General features: G+C 37.2%; 1 long non-coding RNA gene across 1 annotated transcript; it reads left to right on the top strand.

The window, feature by feature from the left end:
* Window positions 1-216: 216 nt before the first annotated feature.
* LOC138682328 (uncharacterized) lies at window positions 217-15250 on the top strand. The gene is made up of 3 exons (XR_011322434.1): window positions 217-363; window positions 12888-12951; window positions 15057-15250. It is a non-coding gene; the product is annotated as an uncharacterized lncRNA (long non-coding RNA).
* The last annotated feature ends 5695 nt before the right edge of the window (window positions 15251-20945 follow it).

The following is a 20945-nucleotide window of genomic DNA, read 5'->3' as shown; positions in this document are numbered from 1 at the left end:
TTTTATGAAAGGACAAAATGATGCAGTGCCATAAAAGGCAACAGTACTCAGTTACTTGTGAGATCACCTTGCAGTCAGTGTTCCTATAATCCTAAATTTCTATTTACCATTTGAAAGCATGAATAGCATTATAACTACTCGCAGGAAATAATATCATGGAACTAGGCTGTCCCTTGCCCTAGACACAGTGCTATCACAATTTTGAACAGATTGCTCATAGTAGGTATTGGTTAAGCAAGAACTGGCACGGAGGGCTATGCTGATGTAGCTGCTACAGCGTGTGGGATATATATCTGGAAACTGCAATCCTGCATCATCTGCTGCTGTGAGTCATGTGGTGCTACATGGACAGCAGCAAAACAGGTGGACTTACCTTATTTTTTGCCTTTTTAAAAAATAATTAATGTTTACAACAACCTTAATTCTATGCTGTCATTAGAGCCTGCTGTTATGCTAAGGCATTATTACCTTTTTGTAAGATGATTCTTGAAATACCATGCTGCCCTCTTGAGGTTGCCTAATCTATGTTTTGGGTTTGGGGTTTTTTAGCCAGCTACTGGAAAGAAAAAGACATGTTAATGAAAATTAGTTTCTTATGGAAATAAACAGTTTAGGCATGAGCATTTCAAAGCCATCTCTGTGTTTTGGATGTTCCAAAAGGAACATCCCATTTGCAAATGTCTTTGTCTTGATTCCTCCACCTTAACTCCTCAAAAGATCTAGAGGCTTACATGCAGAAGTGCCAACGGCTGGGAGTAGAAATAGGGTGGCTTGGTTACAAACACTGCTCTATTTAGATTTGAACACAGAAATAATTCGCAGCAATGGGAGGAATCATGTTTCTAGTACTCTGGCGTTGACCAACAGTCTTGCATGAGTTTGGTCCTGCTACTATCAACAGTGGTAAGGCATATAGTCACTGATACATCCTGTACTGCAGAGATCTGGCTGCCTGACAGTTTCTTCCAACTGTGGTGTCTCATTTGAAATGATTGCTTAAGAGAACTAAATGTGTCTTTATTGGCAAAATGAAGAATGCAAGTAGTTAGACCAAGTGGTGTAAAGCACATGCAAAGTATAAGCACAGAGGAGGAAGGCAGTATGACAGAAAATGCCTCTGATAGCTTGGGGTTTTTTACATTAAAAAAAGGAAGGTTACTGGAGCCACTCTGTGTAATAGTCTCTCTTAAATTAGTTGTTTAACATGAGACCAGGTGGACAATGGTGGGAATATGGTTAGGTGAAGTAGGTTGCCTAATTGCTCATTTTTTATTCATTGCTCTGGAAATCAATTTATAGTATAGTGTGTGCATCAGAGACAAACAGACTGGAACAAAGGAGGAAGGAGCTGGTTAGGTCCCATGTGTTTCTGTGCCACTGTAAGGCTTGGATTTGACAGGATTTTAGCCATCTGTCTTCTCCTCTTCTGTTCCACAGTGCCTGTGCCATTCCAAGGGGTTCCTAGAGAAGATGAATGATAGCAGCTAGAAGCAGAGGTACGCTGGGAGCGATTCCTAGTGGCAGAAAGTTTGGCAGAGCTTCTACTGCCTTGACTAGAGGCAAAGGTTTCAATCTGCCCATCTAGTTTTAGAGTATTTGCTGACTGTCCCTAAGGGTTCCTTTCAGCCCTCAGCTGTGTTAACATGAGTGGGAGTCAGAGCCAGTATGTTTGGTGAAGCTCCTTTCAGAGTAGCTGCCATGCTTGGCAGACAACACTTTGTTGGCAATGAGGGTGGGAGTGACTGGCAGTTGTAATAGCAATGCCAAAATGAATGCTAGCCTTTGCACTACAAATTTCCATTCCAGCTGCTCAAACAGGAATCATGGGTCCCCGTAGTGCATATCCAGTCTGCCTGCCTTGACTAGAAACTAGTAATTGTACTTTACTGAGCAAATATCCATGGAATGACTAATGCCAATGAACCTCAAAACCATCCCCATTACAGGGATTAGTGTTACTAAATATAGAAGTATGTGTTCTTAATATCATACAAAAGGAAAGCAAATGCCCTTTTCTGGTATCTTTTAAAATTCCTGGAAAACAGGCAACGGTCTGTATATTTATTTTTCCAAGAGTAGATATAAATGCTCCTTAGCCAGTCTTTTTGTATGCAAATTTTCTGGACCCCCAGTACTATACTTCCTCATACATATTTTCAAGTATTCTTGTATTCTCTCTGTAATGATTGGCACATATAATGAGTAAACACCACTACAAATAAGAAAAAAGCCAGGTAAAAAATGAACTGTAAGAGTTTATACCTGAGTATGAAAAAGAACTTCCTTTTTCACAGCTTGCCTGGTTGAAAGCCAAACATTTATGTACACTTTAAAATGATCAGATGTTTATTTCCAGATCAGGATATACCTGATAAGGCCAGGAACAATGCAAAAAACCCAACAAAACAACCAAGCCCAAAAGAACCCAAGAGCTTGACAGAGTTTTATTTCAAGTATGGAATAACGTATTAGAAATAATTTGAAAAGCAGGACTGCTGACATGAAAAACATGTTTCTTCTTGAAAATTAATCCTATTTACTGATACTGTTATTTTTCACAAACAAGAAGTTTTTTTATGTGGAGAGAGCTTGACTGAGTACAATCTCTTTCCTTTCCCTAATGCAGAATAGGTATGCCTTGTTCCTCAAGGCAATGTGACTCTTCCTGATATAGCACCTTTCCTTCCTGATATAGCATGTCTTTCCACTTGTGTTGTTCATAACTTCTTAGAGACCTGCATATTGAAAATACTGGCATATGTCCTCACGCCCTAGGATATTGGTCCATAATTATAGCAAAATAAATACTGAATAGAGAAAAGACTTATGTTCAGCTGCCTCCCACCTCGTGATGATGTTTTCATATGTTCCCTTTTTAAAGGTCCGTTTACTGGAGAGGGGAGTAATAGATAAAAAGAATCACAGAAGCATAGAATCGTTTACATTAGAAAAGACCTTTAAAATCATCAAGTCCAACCGTTAACCTAGCACTGCCAAGTCCACCACTAAACCATGTCCCTAGGTGCCACATCTGCACATCTTTTAAATACCTCCAGGGATGGTGACTCAACCACTTCCCTGGGCAGCCTGTTCCAATGCTTGATAACCCTTTTGGTGAAGAAATTTTTCCTAATATCCAATCTAAACCTCCCCTGGCGCAACTTGAGGCCATTTCCTCTTGTCCTATTGCTTGTTACTTGCAAGAAGAGACCAACACACACCTCGCTACAACCTCCTTTCAGGTAGCTGTAGAGAGCCATAAGGTCTCCCCTCAGCCTCCTTTTCTCCAGTCTAAACAACCCCAGTTCCCTCAGCCGTTCCTCGTAAGACTTGTGCTCTAGACTCTTCAGCAGATTCATTGACCTTCTTTGGTCACACTCCAGCACCTCAATGTCTTTTTCATAGTGAGAGGCCCAAAACTGAACACAGTATTCAAGGTGCGGCCTCACCAGTGCGAAGTACAGGGGGATGATCCCTTCCCTGCTCCTGCTGGCCACACTATTTCTGATACAAGAGGAAAGGAAGTTAAGGGAGCATTAGAGCCGTTAATTCCTTTTTCTTGATACCACTGACGTCACTGTGATAGAGGAGAAGATGGGACATGTAGTGGGCATAAAAAGGCACTTTGAACCTGTTGCTAGTCCCACTCCTATTGCATAATTTCTAACAGGACAGTCTACCCTTCTCAGTTACATGTGGGCTACATCTTCACCATTGTAGACTGCAGAATTTTTAGGGTAGGATTTGACTTTGACAAAGAGGGGCTTCAGTCTGAAAGAAGTCCCAAAGTGTTAAATGGGTGCGGAGGATGTGTCTCAGGCACTAAAATGCTTTCCTGTAGTCCTGAAGTTCTAGGTGCACAGCTTGTATACCTCTAAGATTCAAGTAGGGACAGATTACTGTAATAGACCCTGTCTAGTCCCACTCTACTGCAGCCAGCCACGTTATGATAAGCTCCATCTTAAAGCTGGCAAGGTTTTCACCCCTGCTATGTCTACTAGAGTGCTCAGCCCCTCATTTGAATTTCACATACTTTCTTCTAATTTCCAGCCTTATTTTTACCTAATAATTTTTAAGCCAATGTTTTCCTTGGGCTTATGTGTCTTTCTTCCTGTCTGCTGTTATCTATAGATGTGCTTCTGTTCCTTTCAACCTTTGCTTGCTAGGTTAAACAGGGGAGGATCTTTCAGCTCATGAGACAGTTTTCCCTAGTGGTCCTTTTCTGTTCATTGTCAGTGCTGTGACCATGGATGTCTGGAACCATCCACAGCTATGTAGTTTCCTATTTCATGAAACAAAAATAGGTGTTACATGATGTCACACAAATTAGACTCCTTGTCACACTATTAGAGAGACTTTTTCAATGTCTGTCAGATGAGAAAAAGCTGAAAAGGGACAGTGTAGCACCACAGTTTAACCAGAGTGACCTCTAGGGCTGCTGAATTGTCAAAAAAGAATCTGGAACTTTTAATATAATAATACCTCTGAAACATCATCTGAAACAATTTCTGTAAAAACTGCCAATTCTGACAAAAAGGGCAGCTGCAGGGTGCTGGAAAACAGTGTAGATCTTCGGTGGACTTGTTCTGCCCATTCAGGACTCAGCTGTGCCCAGAACATCTCCAGAGTGAGCAGCATCATTCCTCTTATGCAAACATGGTATCTACAAGAATACAGCCATGGCACCCCAGACTGCACAAGCATACCTAACATCTAGGGTAAATATTCAGGAGCAGGAGACCTTGCCATATACAATATTCTGCTCTTTGTAGTACAGATATGAAAGTTATTTTCAAAACAATAAATTGTGACACATCCACAGTTCTGGGATAAGTTTTAAGAATACTGTTGCACACATGACCAGAATTAAGAGCTTTGTAAGCAAAATTTCTGGAAGAACTCTCAGAAATAGAACTAGGGACGTGATGAGAATGGATAACAACTAGCCATTTTTAAAAATACCTATCCTATATTTTATGTCTCAATGGCAGCTCAGTTCTTCAGAAATTTCTTCAAGACAATGCAGACAGAACAATGTGCAACTTTCTAAGCCAAGTGTACTCTTGATGACGTTTTGCCTATAACCTCTAGAGCAGTGCTTTTCAGATTTTCTGTGGACTCCGAGATACTCCAAGTGAAAACTTGCTTAGACATCTCACATGCAAAAGCTGTTGTAGAGCTGTTGTTGAGATTCATGCACTTTTCATACTTGCTTTATTGGTTTCCAGAAGTTCATGGGAAGTCCTGTTGTAAAGTTCCTAGTGTTCCTTTCCTTGTTGTCAAATGAACATTAAATAGGGACATTGCTCATGCATGCTTAGTTTTAATATCTGCTGTTATCCTGGTGTGATTGAAATGTACAAATGATGCGCAGGGCAATTGCTCACCACCCACTGACCGACACCCAGCCAGTCCCCAAGCGGCGATTCCCTGCCCCCCACTTCCCAGTTCCTAAACGAGACGGGACGTCACATGGTATGGAATACACTGTTGGCCAGTTTGGGTCAGGTGCCCTGGCTGGGCATGAGAAGCTGAAAAATCCTTGACATGAAACCTAAGCACACATTTAGTAGGAACCGTAAAGTATCTGTTTATTTGTGTGCTTCGTTTCATCTATTTTATTCTGCTGACCTCCATCTGTATCTTACTTCCCTGAACTAGTATGTTCCAGCCTTAACACAGGAAAGCTCAAGCTTTTGTATACAGTAGGAATATGCATCAGTAAACAAAAGCAGCGGCTGTGCTGTTTTATATATTACTCTTCTTTTTACACTGAGATTATACATAACATTCAGCTTAATGACTAGGCCCAGTTCATTTTGCCTGAAGCCATATGACCCTGAACTCTGACATTGTGTGATTTCAGGCTAAACAAGGTTGATCTGGATGGATACTAAACTGTGAAGAAACAGGAAATGACCCTCAGTAATAATGCTTACTGCTGGCTCAGAGAGGACATATGATCATTCAGTAAGGACACACTTTTTCCTGAGTTGGTCCTGAACAAGGTGGGGGGCAAAGTGTTGTTATTAAAAATGCTGGCCAAAGTACAATTTCATCAAAACCTTACATATTCACTCTTGTTCTAAATTATAAATAAGATCTCTCTTTATATCCTTGTGTTTTTATATCTAAACCAGAGAATTGTATCAGAATATGAAACAAATTATATGTAAAGTATTATTGTATTACTAACTAGTAACAAATTGTTTCTATCTCAGAATTTGAGGAGTGTAAACAAAAAGAAATTTGATCTTGACAGACCCAAATACATTTTTTGATGAAATCTTATATAGAGATCCTATGACAGCAAAATCCTTATTTTCAGCACAAGTTCCTATAAAAGCACACATCTGTGAAGATATATGAAGCTGAAAAGAAAATATAATGTGACTTCAGCAGATTATCTGAGCTTGCCACATGTTTTGGAGGTCTTATTGATAGAAGAAGTGTCTGCAGATGTTGTAGGCTTGAAAACAGCCAGTATTACATTACTAGAATTTCTTATGCAACTGTTGTTATCACTTTATTTAAGATATTTTATACTGCTATAGTAATCCTTAGATAAGTGTAATTAATAATATTAAGTTATACAGTTTTTCATCTCAGATTCTGTTTCTTGGCAATGGAGCATTTTGGTTTACTTGCTTTCATTCTGCTACTGTATATTTGTTGCTTCTGAAGTGGCACAATTCTAACTCTTTCAGATATCCAGACACAGAGTTAAGTTCTGCTGTTTTATATGTAGATGTGGAACCCCTACTTTTCAGACAGCTGAGATAAAAATTATAAAAGATTATGTACATAGCAAATAGAAAGTATTGTATGTTCTTCCTTAAGCTGTCATGGGCATCTTCCTGGTCAAGTAATAAAGGAATTTTAGCCTGGAGAAGAGAAGACTCCAGGAAGACCTTATAGCAGCCTTGACTACTTAAAGGGGGCCTGTAGGAAAGATGGGGACGGACTCTTTAACAGGGAGTGTAGTGACAGGATGAGGGGTAACGTATTTAAACTGAAAGAGGGTAGATTTAGATTAGATATTAGGAAAAAATTCTTTACTATGAGGGTGGTGAGAGACTGGAAGAGGTTGCCCAGAAAAGTTGTGGATGCCCCATCCCTGGAAGTGTTCAAGGCCAGGCTGGATGGGGCTTTGAGCAACCTCGTCTAGTGGAATGTGTCTCTGCCCATGGCAGGGAGGTTGAAACTGGATGATCTTTAAGGTCCCTTCCAACCCAAACCATTCTATGATTCTAAGTTCCTGAGGACCTTAACCACAACCAAGAGGTAGGAAGGACTAAAAGACATTTGCACAATCCAAAAAAGTCTGTCTTGGAAAGAAGTTTCTGTCTATAGAGGTAATTAAAGAAGCTGCTGAGAAGATCTTGAATAGAGAACTTGACCTATGGCTTCTTACTCATTCCTGCCACACTGAGGCATGAGAAGAGTAGTTGTGAATTTCCATAACTAAATATTCTGTACATATATAATACTGAGAAATTTGAAGTGTTGCTTTACTCTGAAAATGACTACAAATTGTACTTCGTTATCAGTCAGATCTTGATGGTGCACATACTCAGATATAACTTTTTACTTTAGATGAAGAAAAAGGATTAAAGAAACATTGCTTCAAACAATAGTCCCACTGACCCAGCTCAGCTAAGAATTAGGGAGGTGGATTCATTTTCCATTGCATCCACAGCATTTCTTATGGGGTTCTACATAGTGACAAGTAAGCAGAGACCCTCTCATCAGCATACAGGTGGTGGGATCACTGCAGACTGTAAATCTCTCCTGGTATTGGTAGTGTCAGGATTAGAAAGAATTTATTTCAACTGACAGTCCAGAAGACTGGAAATTAAAGGGAAAAAAGTGTGTGTGACATGATCGTAGTAACAATTTAAGCACTTTAAAGATACTGTTTGAAACAGAAAATGAGTTGAGTGTAAAAAGAGCACTAACAAACCTGATGCCTTTTCAGAATCTTGAAGAGATACATTATACAAACTGCATATTTTTTTCTCTTTCCTTCTAATTCACTTTCCATACAATTTTCCCTCTGTGATTATGAGTCAGCCTTGGCTCAAGTGTCCTGGAGGACATGTAGTGGTCCTTAACTAAACAAATATAGATGGCCATGTAACCATAATTTTAAGTAAGCATTTGTAGTCATATAGATAATCCACCATACAACTTGGCATATTCATTATTTGGACAAAATGGAACCTATTTACATTAAGATCCGATGGTCAGTTAAAAGCTTTCTGCAGTATAAAGTTGTTCAGACTTCATTATAAGTAAGATTTAAAGTTTTAAATTCAGGAAAATGTTTTGATATCATGAGGGATTTCTCTTTAAACATAAGTTTCAAATATTAGATCGTGATGAAACATCATCTGTATGTGACCTTCTGAAGGTCATGATGAAAAAAAGACTTTTAGGTTGTTTTGGTAACAAGCGTATTACCAACAATAGCAAAACAGGACAGACTGAACTTATAAACATTACATCAGACCTGTTGCTAGAGATAACGTGTTTGCTAAACTTCTCAAAATGAGCTGATACCACGAGTCATCTCATTGTGATCAGCACTAGAACTATTTCCTGCTAAGACTGGCTAGCAGACTGGTATATTATTGCTTGCCCAAAATATTGAACTTACAAAGTGAAGCTATCTTTATTTTGTGTAAATAAGCACAAGTGTTCTCTCCTGGAAGGACAAAAAGGTTGCTAGCAAATGCAAATAATGGAAAACACCAGTATGCTAATGAGAAAGACATTTGAAGTTAATCTAGTTTTAAGAAAATCTTATTATTACATTGTTAAGTGCAAAATTTATACCTTTCAGTCTTTTCAAACTACATAATGTTTATATTTTTAGTTCAGCAAAATTGGGCTTTGATATTTAAATAGGTTCTCTTATCATGCTACAGGATGTATCTTAAATTTTGGAAGTTCAAAATGCGCTAGACTTAGTACTGTGTGAAATAGGATGGAAATTTTTTCAGGTTTTGCTGTGTGCTGTTCATTGTCTTCTCAGAGATCACTTCATTTTTGGAAGTTTCCAAAAGCTACCAAGAACAGTACAGAGTCCACTTAATTAGAAGGGCAGGGATAAAAAGAAAGTGGAGAAATAAATGCATAAAACTAGGTCAGAGCACTTGCCTGCATTTCCAGAAGGAAGTAATTTGAATTGGTTAATGGTATTTTTGTAAAAATGTTTAAGTATTAAAAATATTCCATAGATATTCAGGCTAATTTTCAGGGTACTGTAAAGCCCAGTTGTACTGTTATGACCCTGTATGGACCAATGATGAGTCTGTGGGAACTAACATAACCTGGCAAATAAAACAGCAATCATGTTGCAAAAGTTGTTCCAGTTGCTAAACAGAAAAGGATGTTTTGTATGAAGAAAAGTGTCCCTCTTGCTTGCTTTTGACAGAGATAGTAGGACACAGCTTAAATGCTCTTATTTGCTTTATCTTGGTTTTAGTAGACTTGCATGGCAGCCTTCTACACTAGAGCAATTGAGGTTCTCAAGCATAGATTCACTGAGGCGCTTTCAGGTGACACGCTGCACTGCTGCAGAGCCCCAGTTTGACAATGGGGTCTCTGTTAGCAGAGAGAAACTCACAGAAAAACAGCACTAGCTTGTGGGTAATTATTAGAGGGCAACCAATGCAAGTCAAATTGAACAGATCTTTCAATTTTGTATTTACACTGTATGCTGCAGACTGCTGGGATCCTGAGCCATCTTTGGATCAACTTATCTGGCACTGAAAGCCTACTGAGGAAGTAAAGACTAATTTACTTAGCTGAGAAGCAAGATAAAATGATCTTTTTTCTCTGTGCTCTGTGGCTAGATTCTATCCACTACCTCAGACTCCTCTACGTTAACACAAGTGACACTTTCAATGTGCCTTTCCCTTGGTTTTGTTTCATAACTTTGAAGCTTTCTTAGCAAAACAAAATGTTATTTGTTGTCTAACAAGCAAAAAACATATTTCGCATGCTTTCAGATGTACCAAGGTGCTACTGAACAAAATTACAAGCCAGGCATTAAATGTAGCAGTGCTTCTGCTGAACTTTATGTCATATATTTTTATAATGCCATGCACAGCAGCTCTCTGTGGTGACAGCAGAACTGGTTCTATTATGCACCAAAGCAAATTAATACTTTGCATGAAGGCTCAGGTCGAAATAGTTGATGGCTTGTTGTGTGCAGAAGCTATTCTGTTATGTGATAAGGCAATACTGTAGTATATAAGTGGAAACTTGAACACATACTCAGATTTATTTTCAAATTTCAATTGGGACATTTTTTAAACCATCTGTTTTTAGGATCACCATTATTAACATTTTTTTATGTTACAAGAGAACCCCATCTACACAGAGAGCAGATGACCTTTTCTAGTAGCATATGCTGAATGTTATATATTTTAATTAATTTCACATAAAGAAATGGGTCATATTATTTACCTGCAACATAAAAATTCTGATGACCTTGAAAGAAAATTAAGATTATGTCCAATTTTGTATTACCTAATCTTTGCTACTTATCAGTATTTTGTTTATTTGTCTTGGGGGCTGCAAATTTAACCAAAATTTCAGATAAATATCTTTGAAACACCGTTGAGCTAAAACCAAGATAACTATTTTTATATCACAGAGCAGAACTCCTGAGTACTTTTGGAAATGGCAGTGATAATCAGGGAATTTTCAAGTTAACTTTAAAGCACTGTAAGCAAAATCTTGCCTTCCCTAGGACTTCATGAGTTAGTTTTGATTTCTGTATCTGTTTCTGCTTGTGAAGTATCATTAAAGAAAATATATTTGCCAAAATTACTTATAAGAAACATGGGCTAAATTCACAGGGTTGAATTTGCACTTAAATCCAGTTATGTGGTTCTCTTTGACTTTAAATTAGAGGAGAGCAGAATTTAGTCATGACCTGTTGTTATGTATTATGATTGTGTTGAGCAATTATATTTTTGTCTCCAATCATCATGAGACTATGACAAATGGAAGTATGTGCTGTATGTATGCAATCACAGCCAACTAAAGTCTGCCTGCAGTTATTTCTCTTCACCTTCAATCAAACAAATGGATTAATACAGAAGAAACATTTTGCCTCATGTTCTTTTATTTCCTAGTTGCTAGATAATGGTTCATTTAAGAAAAGTAACTAGTTTGAATTGTGTAGCCTTATCATGATTATCTGCAGCATTATGTGGCCAAAATCTTGTTTGGCAATAGGTTTCAATTTGTCAGTTAAGTTGTTTGACATAATGGAAATAGGACACTTTTTTTCTCATGGGTATCTTTTCCGTATTTGTGGGATTTACGTACTTGCAATGAAATGACACCACAATGGTCTTCCATGTTTCTAAACATCAAATAATTATTTGAATGCCCTTGTCTATGTACAAAGTAGTATTTTCCCCAAAAAAGCCCTTTCCCTATTAAGAGAATAGAAAAATAGCACTATCATTTTTTTCCCTGCAACTAAGAATAATTACTGAGCAGAAATCTAGGCATATTGTCCTGGGTTTATAGCCAAATTCTTTTGTGTTTCACTCTGAGCCACATGTTAGCACGAAGGACTACACAGCCATAAATCTTTAAAGTTGTTCCATATTGATATCGCATATATATGACAATTAAGGTTGCACTTCTATGGCTGCTGATATGATTTTAAATCTTTTGTTCTTCCATTTCAGAATTCAAAGAAATAATGCAATAGTCTTGCAGTAAATCCACTGGGTAGAACGGCTTCACTAGTTCAGTCACAAATTAAATACTTGTGCATTGTCATATTAAAAAAAAAGTTGTTGGCCCTGCAAAAAGGACATTCTTCTTCTCCTAAGGTTTCTCCAGTTGACCATTTGTCCAAAAATGAGTAAAAATGTTTACAAAGGCAGTTCTGTGTTACTTCCAAAGGCACCAGTGTTCAATCTCCACATTGTTCTCATGGTGCACACATTTTAGTAGTCGCTTACTTACAAATGCTAGCTTGAGTTTGTCAGTCCTTACAAGTATCCATTTCCATTATTTAATTAAACTTTTTGTTCAGAAGAGACACAGTATTTACATTTCAAATCCTATCATACTACTTAATCCATTTTTCTCGTGCTAGATTTACATTTAATTCAGGATTTGAATTACGCTCAACTTCATTGTTCCAAGTAATAGAGTTTATTAGGTTGGATATACACAATACTGCACATAATGAAAATGTGCGAAACAGAAGGCTAAATTGCAAAGCCAACAATGGAGGAAAAAAAAGACTAGCAATTTTGGGTGACTCCAGTTTGGAAGGATAATGTGTTTCCAAGGCCTCGTTTTCAAAAAGTGTCACTGAAGTTTCCCACAGTGCCGAGAAGACCTGTCATAATTTCTTACTAATCAGACTAACTCTTAAAAGCACACTCCGTACATTTACAGAACTGGTGTCAAACTCCTTGACTAATTGAAAAGAAAAATAAGATCTTCCATTCTCAGAAATGTTGTGGCTTTCTTTTCATTTTTTATACACTAAGATAAGACAAACTGTCCTAGAACTTATGCTCAGTACCTTCAGGAAATACCTCTCACATTAATACAACTCTAATAAACGTTATGAGACTGCCTTTTCACTTGCTTACATGTATGAGAGTTTTTTGCCATTTGGTGTTGAAAATAGGCTTCATAAAGTAGGAAGAGGAAGTAAAAATCTTTTAAAATTATCTAGAAATTGATTCTTCCATTTAGTGAAAAATGAGACTAAAAAATGAAATGAATGAGCTTTTAAGGTATTCTTAAACAGGGTGATGTATTTTTAAGAACAAATTAAATGACCAGCAAATGTGCATCAGTATTTCTGTAAATAAAAATTAACTTCTTATTTCTAGGTACATGCCTTAAGATGGAAGAGAATTTCCAGCTACCTGTCTTATGCATCACCAAAATGTAAAAGTAAGTAAAAACAACTTAATTACACACATATCTTCATGCATTAGAAAACATTTATTAGCTAGAGCATAACATGTGTATAACTCTTCCTTAAAAATAATGTTTACTAGTCATTTCTTATTCTGTCTTCCCAGTGCCACAGTGGCTTTGCTAAATCCCGTAATTACAGATAGTAATAAAATTATTTTCTTGCCTCCCCCTTCCCATCCTTCCCCTGATTATCTAGTAGATTTAAACCACTAATTAGACTAAAATATCTTAAGATTACTTTGCATTAGGAATATTCACCCCTGAAAATTATTCATATTAAATAATTCAACTAAAAAAATCACTTAAAAATAATCTTGTACTCCAAATTCATATTCACAATTCTTGTTGAAATAACTTTCCCATAGATTCAGCCAGTAAACCATATTGAAATGCCATATGATCACCTGTGTCACTGCATGATGCTATCCCAAGAAACAGGGCTTTCTCAAAGTGAGCTAAGTGGATCTCTGCTCTGGGATTTATACAATGCAATAAAAAATGACAAAAAACACAAATGCAAATATATTTTAAAATATAATATTAGCATTGTCAACATGAAAGACTTTATTTACTGCACAGAAAAGAAAATATTCAGAATAGTGTAATTTGTTTCGGGGAATGCACAAAAAAGTTTCAACAACTAACACACAGTGTTTCTTTGCAAAATAGCCCTTTGCATGATGCTGAAGCTGAAATGGGTTTTGCCCACTGGTATCTACATTCTTGTAGAAGAAGGTCATTAGCCTCTATTGTGACTGCTCCTTTTGGATTACCTGTCTTTGTCTTTACACAAGTCAAACAATAAATAAAGGTAGTCTGTTAATATAGATTAGAGGTTAAACTGTTATTTATTGTCACATTTTATGGAGAGATTCTGTAGAGGCTGTTATTGACCTTCTCTGCCTACAAAATAAGAGTCATGTATTTATCCCAGGCAATCCATTTGCAATGAAAAAGAAATCATAGTCTTCCTGAAGAGGTACAGGCATGCATGCAGAAGCTGAGGTACAATGATAAATCCTGATGAGGAACAGTTACTGAGTTAAAGTGCGTCACAAATTCACATCATGTTATGTCTCTGAGCGTGTAAGATGAGGAAATACTTAAGAAACAACAGATTTCCTCCTGCAATTTTTGGAGTCTTCTTTTAAATGTCGCCTGGGATTTGGACAAAGTTGTGTGAGAAAAGTACATAGCACATTTTCATTCCTTTGAGTTTACATAGTAGAGAGCTATAAAAGTAAACAAACAAACAAAATAATTAACATTCTCTTTCATGTATTCCTTCAAGTAGAAATAGCTGAAGAAAAATCAACGTAACAGCCCCCCACTTACTGTGCCTTAATCACATTAACAGCATGCCCTTACATTGGTTTGTGACAGTACTTCTGCAACATACCCTAAATCAGAACACACCTCAGAAATAGGTCTGCAAGGGTTGCTGTAACCTTGAAACCATGAAAGTACTTCCTGACTGCATATAGTATGGAAGCTTCTTGTTTAAAATGAAAAGAAACTCCTTATCTGAACATCCTGAATTGTGAGGATGTCAGAAATCCAGACTAAGCCTCCCATAATGCTAAAAATGGAGAGGAGAGAAAGAAAAAGAAGACTTCATAAAAATGTAATTTTCTCTTGTATAAAGCAGCCACAGTCTTCTGCTTCCTCATCCAATCTGTCTTTCAGTCCCAGACCTGACCAACTTCTGACCATTTAAAAAGCTTTAAAATCAACTTCCTTCTGTAGCCCTTCCAGACTGCCTAGTTACTTCACCTGTGATCACACCACAGTATTACAGACAGAAGTAAATGAACCATAATGCCTCTTTGAAGAAGAAATTATATCCATCCAAGACATAGCCTTCTTTCCTAAACTGACTTGTCTAAGTATGTGAAAAATGCTCAGAGGAGGCAGCAAAGAAGTCTTGCAGGCAGCTGGATAAACTACTGGTGGTACAGCTCTACATCATAGCAAAAGCAGAGCAGGGAAGGGAGTGCTCCACAGCCAAGTATGAGGTAGGTTAGAAGTGGTGGCAAAGAAACTGTCTAACATTGCTTCTGCATTATGTCTTTGCAAAGGATTATACAAGTGCATCATTCCCTTGCTGTCCAGAGCTAAACAGTCTGCAGGACACTGGTTGGTTGACTGGTCAGACTAACAGAGGTAAGAGGACAGTCATTTTACTTACTGCATCTTCCTTGTTTCAAAAGCAAAACACTTAGAAAAATGGAAATATTTTAAACGCTTGAAGAAGTAAGGTCATGGTTCATTTCCCAGCTGATGTCTGGGCAAGTACCTCTGAAGTCTACTGTGTTTAACTACTGGAGAAGCAATCTGATTAGTTTAACATACTCATTTATTCTTCAGAGTAAACCCCAAATTCTTAAATTCATTAAATAAGACACATAGAAAAGTAAGTCCTTATGCAAATGCTTTCTTACTCTTTACAAAAAGTATATGAAAAACAGCCAGGAAACATCATAAGGAAAGGAAGAAATTGTAGCATAAAAATAAGATAACCACAAGAAACTTCTGAAGTTCTCAGGACGATGTATATCTGGAAAAAACTATTGCTGTAAAGGAGAGTAAGCTAGATCTGACTGTACTAGCCACAACCTTGGATATAATATAAGGTAAGAAAAATGTGAGACAAGATTTCACCTCCTCAACAGCATTTTAATGGTATATTCCTGCTGACAACCTTGTTCTACCTAAAAGTTTGTTGAGTTCAATTGTGTTGCCCTCCTTGCAACGTGACTCTTAATTTGGAAAGAATGTCTACATATTGGTAAGGTTTCAGTAGCCATGTATTTTTGAGACAAAACATACCAAATCTAGTACTGATATTTTGTTTGCAAATGGATTGTTATGAAATATGCTTTTCATTTTTATAACTGCCTTCTTGGAAAATCTGTCATTTTAATGACCGAAGTTTTTCTTTTTCCCCTCTTATCTTGGAAAAGACCAAAATCTCCAAAGGAATTCTTTTCATGATAGCATGCTGGTTCAGATTTGTGCTTACTCTTGTTTTTAGACTCCCCAAAGCAGGATCTGCTGAATATCTCCTAATTTTGTTTTTGTTTAATGTACAAAGGATTTGTTACTTCCTTGCGTATCACACACTTTAAATTGAATCCTGTCTCCAAATACCTTCCAATGTCCCCCACAAATTTCTTGACAGTTCATCCTTTATATATACACCACCACTTCTCTCTGAAGTATCCAAGCATTTGTGAATAAGTAAATTCCATCTCATTTTTCAAAAGTATATCTTAATTTAGTCAAACTGCAAGTCCTATACCTGATAACTCAGGAATAAAATAAGCAGAAATGCTTTAATGAAAGTGATTACCTTCAACTAAAAGTGACAAAAGTTTCAACATTTTTGTGAGGTGTATGTGGTTCTACGTTTCATGTTAAATGGATGAGTTGTACAGTAACTTTTTTTTAGCGTAAAATAGGTAGTGAGGGACGTTTGGTGAAACAGTGCCCCTTGCTGGGAGTTTTGTGTTATTGTTCCTGATTATATTGGTTTTGAAAGCTTGTGGCGAGATCAGTTTCTCATTTCAATGAGCTAATTCCTGGAGGGAATATTAAACATATTATTGCTAACAATAAGCACCGCCTTGCTTGTGTCACTGAATTATTTTAGTACTGGCTATAGAAAGAGGTGCATAAGATTGGGAGTGAAAGGAAATAATGTTTTCAGTGACATTTTGATAACCCCCATTCACGAGCATACGTGTTAGATCTGTCAAAGTGTACATCTGTAAAACTGAGTCTCAAATGACAGTGTGGGCTTCTGCCCTGACTGTGCCACAGGAATCCAGACTGCTTGTCTCACCAGCTCCCAAACAAGACCATTTTATGCCTGCCAACTTGAGATTCAAGAGCTACTGTGAGCTCTTCTCAGCTTTCAAATCATGAACAATAAAGACACTACAGTACAAACGTTTTCTTGAAATAATTAAACCTATCAGTTATGCACAAGCTGGCACAGAATCCATTTTACATGCTGCTTTTGCAGGGAAAGAAAAATAGGAAAAATCTATGTTAATGAACAAAAAGCTGACATGATTCTAAATTTAAGCAAGGAGCAATTTGTTGGTGAGGAAGTATGCTCTTTATTTCATTCCAGATTGTAGCCTTGCTTTAAAGGAAGTTTCATTTTGTCTTAGCTTGGATGCATTCATGTAAAGAGGTTTAAAAAGTATAATTAATTAACTTCTGCTGTCACAAAAGACAATACCTACATCTCATTCTTTCTTTATTGAGGACACAGAGGAAATAATCACTATTGTGAGCATGCTTTGAAAAATGCAGAATACTGGAATAAATGGATAGCCTTTCTTACATAGGAACATAATCCCTGAAATCCTTGAAAAATTTTAAATTTTTCCCTGAAAAAGTTTAAATCCATAAATCAAATTAACCCTTTTTCTTTACTGTGTGAGAATCACAGTGACCCATGCTGCCATACTTACTGTTTCTGGCCCAAATTCTCATTGCTTGCATAGCTATCCACATCATAGTATTAGAGTGAATAGTTTCAGATGTGGTCAAGTTAACATCTAAACAATTCAGCCCAAAGTGCTTCCATTTACTGATCACATCATTAAGGCTTAGATAGATGAATAGGAACAATAGAATTGCTAGTTCTTAATACATCATATGCCCAGGCATGTGTATTCCTGAGAAATCATACAATGGTTTGGGCTTGAAGGGACCTTAAAGATCATCCAGTTCCAACCCCCCCTGCCACAGGCAGGGACACCTTCCACTAGACCAGGTTGCTCAAAGCCCCATCCAACCTGACCTTGAACATCCCCTCCAGGGATGGGGCATCCACAACCTCTCTGGGCAACCTGTTCCAGTGCCTCACTAACCTCACAGTAAAGAACCTCTTGCTTACATCTAATCTAAATCTACCCTCTAATGTGCATCATATTTTATATATACCACATAGACAATGAAAACAGTATTGTTCAAACCCAGCAAGATAATTTGAAATATGAGTGACTTGTTCTGTCCATATTACATCCATATCATAATTAAATATGGATTTTTTTTTCCTCAAATACATTTTATTATTCAGTTATTTCTAATGTAGCTCAGCCTTTCTTTGACCTCACATACGGAGTCACATTTTACTAGCAGGTTACTGCTACTAATGCAATTATTAAGATTGATTCCTTCTGAAAACAATTAAATGGGTTGTTACTAGGCTTATTAACAAGGTTGCTGTTTATATCATGAGCTGTTTGCACTGTCCAAAATTTTTAGCTATCTGACAGGTGTACAGAGCTTTATTTAAAGTGACTATATGTCACTTGTCCAGCTACTGTATCCTGTAGTCACTATGTTACTAGTGGCAGACTTGCTAGGCTCGCAAGCTCTGCAGAGAGACCAGGTGTGAATGCTTCAGTGACTCATGCTCTTAAAATCAAGCTTCACCTTAGACTGAAGTACATTGGTAGGTGGAAGTTTAAAGTTCTTCTGCATCAGCTGTAATAATTTATTTGCTTATTTTCAGGTTGCCTATTTGCAACCAAGTAAAATCAAATTTAGAGAGCTTTTTAAACCAAGATTTGAACTTACATATTCCAAGACCTCTAGGCTGCACTACACAGAATGTTAAAGATGCTTCATTGCTGCCAATTCTGCTTCCCAGCAACAAGGAAAGAGGGATTTAATCAGATAAGAGTGCCTGGGCAAAGTGGTAAATCATGCAACACTTTTCAACAATGGGAAATGCCAGTGTGATTAGGCACAGTAGACTCTACATCCAAAGCATTTAAAAGACCTAACAGACGTATATTTTATTGCATCAGCAGTTGCCAACAAATCCTTGCTAACGTGATCAAAGTGTTAATGAACAATACCATGAAACTTGCTCCTTGCAGCTTTTTCAAAAAGTGACCAAGGCCATGCCACCTTGCTACTTACGCAGTAATGCTCACCTGCTGATTGACCTTTGTGTCAGAGAAACTTTTAAGAAGGAAGCAATAATACAACCTTACCTGAATCATCTTTATGAAGTAAATTGACCTTTTTATTTTGGAATGACTACATACTTGTATTTGTGAATATTTTTTATGGCGCTTTTAGTCTTTTTTTTCCACTGGAACAGTTATCAAAAACAAATGTATAATGGTTAGAAGGCAGAATTCTTGAGAGTAAAACCAACAAGTAGGTAATAAAACATTAGTTATCAGAGAAATGATGAATTTTTGCTTCACCAAAGGTTGATTTGTAAGAGGGGCTAGGGCTTGTTATATGTACACAATTGACATTGCTGTGATGAGATATGATGATTGAAATAATTCAGCATGGGATTTTACACTTCTAAAGTCCTCTCTTTACTGTTTTTTATACTTTTCTTAAACATGTACATTGAAATTTCTTGTTAGAGGAAAAAGCTATAAAAAGCAGCCTAGGTGTTATAAAAAAGCTTAGGCAGTAAAATGTCATAATTTTTCTCCAAAAAATAAATGCTCTCATGTCTTTCAGTGAAGGCCCATTGCTTCCTTTAAGTAATAAGGTGGAGCCAAGAGAGCATGTGGCTAGTGAAAGGAGGTAAAGTGATGAGCACAGAGCAGCGAGACTGAAATGATCCTAAAGTTTAGTGATCAGTTGTTGGTATCAGCTATGCCAAGGCAGCTAAGACCACAACTTACGATCGTATGATAAGGCGTAACAATTACTATGTAAGTTACTGAGGGATATGTACCAGACCAATGTGATTATCTAAGCAGAGCCCTTTTATGCCTTGATATTTATTCTTCCTACTTTCTTTTTGTATTTTAGAGACACACACAGATTTTAACTGTTCAGTTGCTGAAATGGCACAGTACTTTAGCCCTTAAAGGCCAAACTTTTTGTTGTATTCAAAGCTAAAAAGAAAAATCTCGTACTTCTGTTTGAATACCATTTTTGTGCTCTCACAGATTTAGTTCCAGTTTTTCTACTCTTTAGCAGAGCCTGGATTCTGAGGCAGCTCCTTAGGGTCCCTCTAGGTCTCTTTTTTGTAGGCAAAGCCCAGGCTGGAGTCTGGGTCCTGTTCTGAGTGTAGGGCTCCACTTCAAGATAGCAACTAGTTTTCATAACTTTTCAAGTCAAGAGATATTGTGGCTTCTTGGACCATTTCTTAATTCAACCACTGGCTTTTTTTGGCCTCTCTCTCATGTGTGTAAGAACAAGATAGGTTTGTTAAAAGTACAGCTGGGCTTGGGTCATTCTTAAAAGCATAAGTTATCCTATGGCAAAAGATTATGTTAATTACCTCACTGCTGTGTGATGTTTGCTTGGCTGTTACACCGCCTACTCCTCATGAAAAGGTGTTTGTTTGAATCTGCTCTGTGCTCTCTCTCTTCTCCCTGAGACACAGAAATGGACAAAAGTTAGCAGAGCAAGATCTCTGTAAATCATAGTCAATCACTATCTGTAGTCTTTGTGTAATTCCAATTAGAAAATAAAAATACAAATACACACCATGGAATCTGTAGTCTTGCTTTCTGAAGAGAGGAAAGCTGCTGGGCAGGAAATGAATGTCGCAATGTCACAATGGACTGTCACAATGAATGAAGGAAATGAATGTCACAACCTTGATTTCTCAAGTTTGTGAAAAAAAAAAAATAATCTGGTCTAATTGGGACAAAATTCAAAATCTCAACCAAAAAATAATGACTTGACAAATCATGACCAAAAAAAAAAAAAAAAGTGAAAGACTGTTTATGTCAGAATAATGAAAACATTCACTTGTGATACTTTAAAGATGGGAAGTTGGGACTGGCTTTTGAAATTCAGATTCACAGGTGTTGATTCAACTTTATGAACAGTTTATATTTGAATCTATGCTTTATAACAGGATAAGTAGGAGGAAAGTTTATAAAAAAATCTTGGTCAACTGTCCTGTTTACCTGAAAAGAGAGGTGGCTGATTCTTTTACAGCATTTATAACTTGCCAT

The sequence above is a fragment of the Haliaeetus albicilla genome, chromosome 27 (assembly GCF_947461875.1).
Source record: "Haliaeetus albicilla chromosome 27, bHalAlb1.1, whole genome shotgun sequence".
NCBI classification, from domain to species: Eukaryota; Metazoa; Chordata; class Aves; order Accipitriformes; family Accipitridae; genus Haliaeetus; species Haliaeetus albicilla.
This window is presented reverse-complemented; position numbering and strand designations above follow the sequence as displayed.